This window comes from Pinus tabuliformis, chromosome 3_1 (genome assembly GCF_031772625.1).
Source record: "Pinus tabuliformis cultivar Carrire ecotype Pingquan chromosome 3_1, CPIR1, whole genome shotgun sequence".
In the NCBI taxonomy this organism is placed as follows: Eukaryota; Viridiplantae; Streptophyta; class Pinopsida; order Pinales; family Pinaceae; genus Pinus; species Pinus tabuliformis.
Genome location: NC_142301.1, coordinates 874,053,879 through 874,063,391, shown reverse-complemented (window position 1 = coordinate 874,063,391; position 9,513 = coordinate 874,053,879).

Genomic DNA, 9,513 nt, shown 5'->3' with positions numbered 1-9,513 from the left:
TTATTGATACAAAACTCTTACTCATATATATATATATATATATATTTGGTGAACAATAATTATAATAAAATTTAATTAAAATTAAAAAGAAAGAGATTAATGGGGTGGCACAAACCCTAACTACCTCGGCCTTTTGGTTTGTGCCTCTTCTTCACTCGCGATGCTAAAGCTAGTCGTCATTTGTGCTCTCACTATAATGTGCTTGGGTCTTCGTTGTGGCTTCTACGGAGGTCCTATGTTGTCATCGATGGTTTGCTTAGGGTTTCATTTGGATACATCATTTTCTTTCTCTTATTATTGTTGCATATGTCCCTTTGACAATGTCATTTCATTTGTTGCTTGTTTCGTTGTGGCCATGGTTCATCGCTAGTTTGTTTTCTTTTTTGTTTGATGTCTGTTTATGGGCCTATTTATTGGGCTTTTAGGGCAGCCCATGCCCTGGTTTAGTTTCCTGTGGCTGCTCACAGTCACTTTTTTAGCACTGACTTGTGGGATTTCCCTGTATTTTTTGGGGGGGTTTGGTCATGAAGTTATGCACCCTTTTGGGTTAATTGGTGGGCCTTCATGCCCTATTTTATGTTTTTTCTCTATTTTGTGGCCTAGGGCTTGTTGGTGTAATCCCTAAGGTTTTCATATCAGATCTAAAATATATAGCATTTTTCCTTCGCTCTCATGTTGGGCCTTTTAGGTTTTTTCCCATGGTGAATGTTATTTCTTTATTCTACATTTTTTGGAATGCATTCACACATATCCAAAATGCAATATTTCCTTATTTGGTGAATAAAATTACACATCGTTTTTCTACGTAAAATATATATATATATATATATATATATATATATATATATATATATATAAATTATTATTATTATTATTATTATTATTATTATTATTATTATGTTATCTTGCATATAATAAATTTATTAAAAAATAAATTGCATTTGAACATTATAATATAAATTTATTTTTATTAATTATATGATTTATTTTATATAGAGCTTGATTTTATAATTTTACAACTAAGGTAATAATAGGGCACAACATCCCCTATATTCTACATCAAGAATCAAGATCTAACCAAGACTACCTTCCTTTAAGACTTGCACTCACTAGAACCATAGTAAATTTAGAAAAGATAAAATAAAAATAATATAATTAAAATTAAAAATGAATATAATAGATAATAAATAAATAATAAAATAAAATGATGGTTGGGGTTTAGTATTTCACATGGTATTTTATAGAATTCTTTGGCTAATTTATAAATATACAAGAAATTTACAACATTCCTATAATGACATATGTGAGTGATCTAATAGTAGAATCGAGTGATCATTGAGATGGATAATTAGATTGGAAATCTAAATATTCATGTTCCCACATAAACACATTCTTTTGGATTATTTACAACCCTAAAATACACATGGTATTTCATAAAACTTTTATCTCACTTATAGATATACATTGAGAGTTCTTACAACATTCTTACAATAACATATGTGAGTGATCTAATAATAGAATCAAGTGATCATTGAGGTGGATGATTAGATTGCAAATCTAAAGATTTGTGTTCCCATGTCAACACCCTCCTTTGGCTTATTTACAACCCTAAAATACTTTGTGGGAAGTTTATTAATAAATTTGATGGGGAAAAATTGGATGCATAGATCAAAGATTTTTCCTCAATTTTACACTTAGAACTAATATGCTAAAGCACTATAAGTCACTTTGACAACTTGTTACCTCTAGGAACCAACAATTAAGTAGTGGGACATTCTAAACATACTTGGATCACAATCATCGTAGAAATGAAGGATGAGGTAAGGCCCCACACTCCTCATGCCATAACTTGTTGCAATAATTTGTACATGGTTCTTTATGAGTGTTTATATTTTACTATGTATATTGAAGAATTATGGGTGAGTGGTTTCAACAATGAAAATTTTCCAAATAGACAATGCACCAATATATTAAGGTCAACTTGAAACAAGTTGTTTCAAATCCCTAACGTATACTTATTATAAAGTTTATTTTCAATTTATTATCTTAGTTGCATAATGAAGTCACCTAATCTGTAATACATCTATTTCCTTAAAATTACCAAATATTCCTTCCTCTGAAAAGGAGTCAAATAAATACTCATCTAAATTTCATTTTAAATCTAAGTTGTTTCCCAATCCATCTAATTCCCCACTACTTCATCTTCCCCTCTCCACACTAACTACTTCATCTTCCCCTCTCCACACTAACTAATATTAAAGTTTTAATGAAACCTTTCACAATACAACTAATAACTAATAGTCATACACTTCAATACACATACTCTACTGCAATTTTATTCTCTAAACTAGATAAATATACCACACATCATAACAATGTTATATACCACATCTCATCAGGGTATTATTAATATGGAAAATCCCACTAAAGTGGATGCACAACTAGTATGCTTTCAACTCATCCTTATTCATTCATCCCAGGTAATGATTTTTACTCACAGCTATCAAATTAATATCATGCAATCTAGTAAAAATAATTTAGCCATAAAGCCATAAGTATCCTTCTCAAGTACTAGTATGCTTTCAACTCATCCTTGACTCCTTCATCCCATGTAATGATATTTACTCACAGCTATCAAATTAATATCATGCAATCTAGTAAAAAAAAAATTAGTCGTAAGTGTCCTTCTCAAGTCGTTATTCCAATCACTTCTTATCCCCACCGATACTATCTTAATTCGGTAAAAATTTACGTGTCCCACCAATGTGATGTCAATTGGAATTCATTTTTGTGACACAAATATGTGTGATATTACTACTTATTATGCTACGTGTGTTAGCTTATTCCTTACCAATTTGTATGATTTTCCGAGTCACACTCCTCACACTCATTCTTAGATGGCCACGTGTATCACTTTCATTCCTCACTAACACCCATCTATCCCCTTGCTCCAGTAGTGATTTTATCCTATGGGTGGCTCTTCATAAATGCTTACACCACTTTTAATCCTTTCACATCACGGATAACCTTCTTTACATATATTTTTCCAACCATATGATTAAAATGTATACCATCTCATTATAAGCCATGAGGAAAAAATATAATATTAAAAGAGAGAATGGTGAAGTTTATAATGGGAAATTAGATTTAAAAAAAAAAAAATTAAGTATTAATAATTATTTTAATAAGTGTGTTTATTTTGGAATAAGGTTTTTTGAAATAAGATTTTTAAATTTTTAATTTAGTTATCGATCATTATTAAATGGATGGTAGTCATTTAATTTTTATGAAATATTTTTAAATATTTTTAGTAACATTCACAAGTGTGAGATTTATCTCAAAAATATTATGCTATATCTACTTTTTAATTGAATTGATTAATTAAAAAATATCATATGAAAATGTGTCATGGAATAATTTTTGGTTTTTAAAGCATGTGGTATAGATAAGTGATGGTATTAGTCTATGGTATTGTGAAAAATAATATTTACAAATTAAGAATCTCTATAGTAAAGTTGGGGTGAATCCCCATATTAAAAATATTTTTACATGTTTTTTAAAATGTATATATGTTTAACTCATATATTAATTCTTTTTACAATTAATAATAATAATTTAAATAAAATTGTTTTTAGTTAATTTTTTTTTTTTTAATCTTAAAAATATGAGAAGTATCATAAACTAAATGTTTCCATTTTTATCACGGATAGATTACCTATTCACATTTATCAATCATTTAAATACTTAATTTTAAAATAGTAAATACGGTTATTTCATAAATATTATTGATAAGTATATTACAACATATTTCTTAAGACTTTATACACAACTGGGAAATAAATTGCCTACCAAGTCACTCATGTTAAAATCCTTTAACAAAATAAAATATAATCAAAACGAATAATTAACTATTTTATATATTCATAAGAATAAATTATTCTATATAAAAAAACATATTTAACTACAAATTCTATTTTATTAATTTTCTATTTCATTTTGTATGAAAACACAGTCGGGTGATTTCATAGTGTATAATAAAAACATAGTTTTGTGATTTTATAGTTCATATAGGGTGCTATTTTATATATATAAATAAGTTTTTTTGGTAGAGATATATTGTTAAAATTATTTTTAATATAAAGATAAATTTATATTAAAATTTTGGAAATAATTATTATTTATATCTAAAGTGTTTTCTTTTTAATAGATTTGAAGTTATAAGACATTTCAAGATAATGAATTTATACAGATTTAATAAGTTAAATTTATTATTGTAATAATTAATTAATGACTATATTTTTTATTTAAATTACTAAACATTTTTTTCAAAAATAAAGAAAAATTAAAATAAACTTAAAATTGATAAATGTGATGGTAGAATATCTTTTATGTTGGGAGAGTGAAAATTGGTTACGCCAAGATGCACATTTTACAGTTTGTTTTGCATTTTGAGGAAGATCTGTAAATGGCAAATTCTACCGCCCATTTTGAGGAAGATCTATAATTCCTTCTATTTTTTTCAGAAGGAAAAAAAATGTTGGTTTTTATTATAAATACCAATACATCAAGTCCCAAAATTTCCAAGAGAATAATGCAGAATTAGAAGGTGATACACTGCCAAAAATAACAGACCAGTTGTTGTATCTCAAAACTCAAATGCATAATCATAGTAACCACCATCAAAGAAAAATAGTTAACAAAAGCATATGTCCAAAGATCAGCAACAGCAAGAAAGTATAATCGCGGTGTGCAAAACAAAAAGAGGTTGTCATGTCAGCTTGAAATAATGAGCACCATGAACCATGTTCTATCCAGAGACAGAAAAAGCATAAGAATTAGCAGCCTGGAAGGGAGAGGGTATCCTCAGCCATGATGATGTTGTCTACCATTAGAGTGAAATGTACCCAGCCCATTGCAGCCGAAAAACCAGTTTTTGACATTGCATCTGCATTGCAATTATGTTCCCGATGGATGCGCTGGAAGGAAATATGTTGGAAAGGCCTCTTAAGATATTCTATATGGCGGAACCAACCTTATAGATGTGGTTGAGAGATAGAAGAGATACCCAACATGTGGTTTATTAGAGCCTGTGAGTCCCCAAAGCTCTGGATGCTTTGCATGTCCAGAAACCTGGAAAACCATAATAACCCCATAGACCGATGGATTTAGCCCTCATGTTTGTGCCATTTCCCCTAGACCAAAAAATTTTATACTATTGTTCTGGATTTATGCGAAGCCACGTGCCACATCCACATGATCCACCTTATGCAGCAGCATCAAAATAACCAGCATGGTAGGAGATGTGTGGAGCAGATTTCCTAGAACCAATTGCTTTAACCATAGTTTTCTTCTGCATCAAGGGCTTCATCCAGAATACAATATTGTTGAGAATATGATCTATATTAAGAGGTAAGTCATCAAATATGATGGAATTTCTGCCCTTCCAAATTTCCCAAAAAACTACAAGGGGAATGGTCATATGTTATTTGGTTCTCCCACTCCCCCATATCAAACAAGTATCAATTGAATCATGAACCATATGAGTAAAAGTAAATAAGTTTGAGATCCTAGACCATACTTGAGTAACAATCGGACAATCCAGTAGGAGATGATAATTATTTTATGATGACATCCTGCACAGTGCACATTGACTAGGTCCATACATACCCCTTTTCATTCAGTTTTCCCAAGTTAGTGTTTAGGTCTTCCAAGCGAGCCATGCATATAATATAATCTTGTATGGGACCTGTGTTCTCCAAAATCTGTTGAACCGGCTTATAGTTTGTTGATTGTATGAGATACCACAAATGAACAATGAACAAGTATGTATCAATAACTGATATGGATCCCTTGTGAAATAGGTCATCCCATGCAATCTCGTCATCATCATCTTTTTTGCAAATGTCCGATCTACGTAACATTACAGTAAATCTATCCCATTTCCCAGCAGCTTCACCTATCAAACCAATTTCCTTTTCTCTGTCCTAGAATTGGAAACTTTCGTTCCATGTATTAATCGCATGGGCAAGGTAAATTATTCCCCTGGAATTTAATATGGTAATTAAATCATCTGAACAGAAAGGATCCTAATCCATACCCAGGATTCGATCTCTGCCTATAATAATGTTATTCCCTGAGCCAAAAGACCGGCAAGAGCACTTTAGTAGCCATATTTTGATTTTCTTAAAGCTTGCCCATATGGTGGATCCAGTGGATTTCCCAATCAGGCCATCTCTCATCCACATTTCTGCCTTAATGCCACCTACGTATTTTGTTCGAATGATGTCTCCCCACAAAAGTTTTCCAAATAAGCCACGCCATAATGATTTAGTTAATAGAGCCCATCCAAAGACTTTCAAGTTCAGGATCCCCCAACCCCCAAATTGATTTTGGAATCGTGAGTTTTTCCAATCTGATTAAATGGAATTTGAAGCATTTTCCAGAGCCAACTCACATGAAGTTTTCCATAATTCAACAATTTTTTTGGATGATAGTGGATGGGAGACACTATAGGTGTGCCTAGTACACCGCGAGTTGTTGCAAAATAGATTGTGTAAGTGTGATTCTTCCCCTGAGAGTCAAACACCGGTGCTCCCATCCAGAGATTTTCCTGTGGAATTTATCAGTGATCCATAACCAGTCATTTACTCTATAATTATTAGGTTTGATGTTGAAACCCATATATTTTATTCTCGAACCAATCGGTTGTGTGGCCACAAAAAATAGATTGGAAATGTGATTTATTTCCTTCTATTGACCTTCAGCATATAGTAACATGATTTTCCTTTTTAATAATAATTCCTGAAACATTACCGAACCTGCAAAAAATATAGTGAAGTGCGTACCATTGCAACTTGGAAATCATTCCAAATATCAAAATGTCATCAACAAAGAAGCTATTTGTAACCTTTATGCCATGACCCAAAGTGAGTCTAGGGAATTGTTGCTCCATACTGGCTGCTTTGATTTTATGGCTGAGTCCATCCATGACAAGTATAAATAGCAGTGGCGATAAAGATCGACCCTAATGTAGTCCTCTTCCAGCACCAAAGAATTTAGTGGGATATCCATTTATAATTACAACATATTGTACAAAGGATACTCAGGCCATAATCCATTCAAAATTTTTCATATCCAAGCCAATCCTTAAGAGAATGATGCGGAGGAAATCCCAATATACACAATCGAATGATTTTTGTAAATCCACCTTCATGACAACTGCTTCCATTTTCCTCGTGTGGATGGAAGTTAGGCATTCTTGGGTGTCGAAACAGCATCATGAATCAACCTGTTATGTAAAAACCCATATTGTCCATGAGAGATGTATGAAGAGAGAGTCGAATTTATTCGAATTGCTATGATCTTAGAAATAAGTTTGTATAACATATTGCATAGGGATATGGATCTGTAGTCCTTAAAGGATTCCAACTCCTTTTGCTTCGGAATGGGAGAAATGAACGTGGAGTTGATGGCACTTGTGATGTGTCCTCCAATCCTGGACTCTCCACCATTTGCAGTAAATCTAGCCAAACCATATCAAAAAAATGAATGAAGAATGTGACCATCCAGCCATCTGGTCCAGGGCATTTATCTTTTCCGAAGGATTTTAGTACCTTATGTATTTCCTCCAAATCAATAGGCTTGTATAACTCCAGATTTTTAGGCGGGTCGAACATGGTGGGATAGGAGTCTGAACCCCAAATTTGGTCTTCAATTTGTGTGCCCCCTTGCGCCTTGTAGAAGGATTCAAAGAAAGAAACAACTTCTTTCTGGATATCTGAAGTGGAATGGACTATGTTGCCATTTGAATCTTTAACTTTCCAAATTGTATTGATGTTCCTCCTATAATTTGCATACCTGTGAAAAAATTTGGTGTTTATGTCCCCCTCTTTAATATTTAGGATCTTCTTCTTTTTATCCTCCAACTCCTTTATATTGTTGATGAGATATAGGGAAGGGTTTCCAATATTCAGGATCTTGCTGAGTCTTTCCAATTCCCTCTTGATACCAACTAAATCCATTATCATGGATCTTTTCTTATTTCGCTCCCACTTTTGGACCTCTGTTTTTAATGCCTGTAGTTTCCCACATATAGCTTGCATGGGTGAAATATCTGTTGCCCTGTGTTGTGTAGAGAAAGATTTAATCAGATTGTTAAAATTGGCATCCTCGAGCCAGATTCGATTAAATTTGAAGGGCATACCCAAGTGCATCTCCTCCCTCCTCCAATGTAATTCTCTCCATGCTCAACTATAAGTTGACAAGTGTCCCTTTTAAAGTAAAAATAAAATATTCTCTAAATAAACATAAAATATTCCCTACAATATGAAATAAAAATGAAAATAAGTATGCATATTTGGTTATTTTAAGTAAAAAAATTATAAAACATTAATAATCTTACTTTCATTGTGTTTGGTTAGTTGTTGCTATAGACAAATGTGTTTACTATAGACAAATGTGTTTATCTAGAAAAAGGTGACTAATATAGATCTCCTCTCCACTTTACTGTAGTAATTTGAAAGAATTAACCGTAAACCATAAGGGACTCGAGAAGTTCATTTTCATCATTGATATTTTCAAACTGAATAACAATCTGAATTCCAATCATACCGTAAACAAGTGCAAATTTACTACTACAATCACAGTTAAGGATATTTAACCTTAGTTTAAAAGTTGAATCATATATAGAAGAACTAAAACTAGACTTCAATACCAATGTTAGTTGGTACTTGTTCTAGGTTAATAATGTGAAGTTAAATTGCAATAATGATATAGTAATTCTATCTTACCATGTTTCGATAAAGCAAATTAATAAAGGTTGACATACACATAAATCAGTTGAGTATGCAATCAAAGGTATGAAAAAAAAGGGTTATTCAATCTATATATGTGTTTAACGACCATTGTTGTGGAATATTGTGTTTGGAAGATTCTATTCAATGAATTATTTCTTATTGGAATCTGTAACTAAAAACCCAAAACAAGTCAACTAACAATTATACCAGATGGTACAAAGGAAACATCGTAAGGAAATAGCATATAGAAATAATTAATGTTTATTTGACAGCTGTTGAAAGAAAGAAAAAAATATCAAGAAAAGGCAAGGACCATGCTACAATGAAATCTTACTACAATATTGTTTCCTTGAGACTTAGAAATCATCAGGCCTATGTTGAATTTAAAGACCTTGTCTGGTTATGCCAACATGAATGCCTCGTAAATAAAGAAATGGATTGTGATTTGATACCTTCAAAATTAGAGGTCATTTTGGTACAATTCCTCCATATTTCTTCTTGATCACTTTCTCCTACTATAGACAACCTTAATTAGTATAAAGCAGTTTTTTTATAGTTTGAAACATGGTGCAGCGGAAACAATGGTTTAATAAAAACCCACAATGGATCTTTAAAACCCAAAAATCACCCCTTTTCCACAAAATATAGGCTCCCATTCCTATCAGAACCCAAAACCTTTGAAAACAATGGGTTTCCCCTTTCGAGACCCAAAAGACCC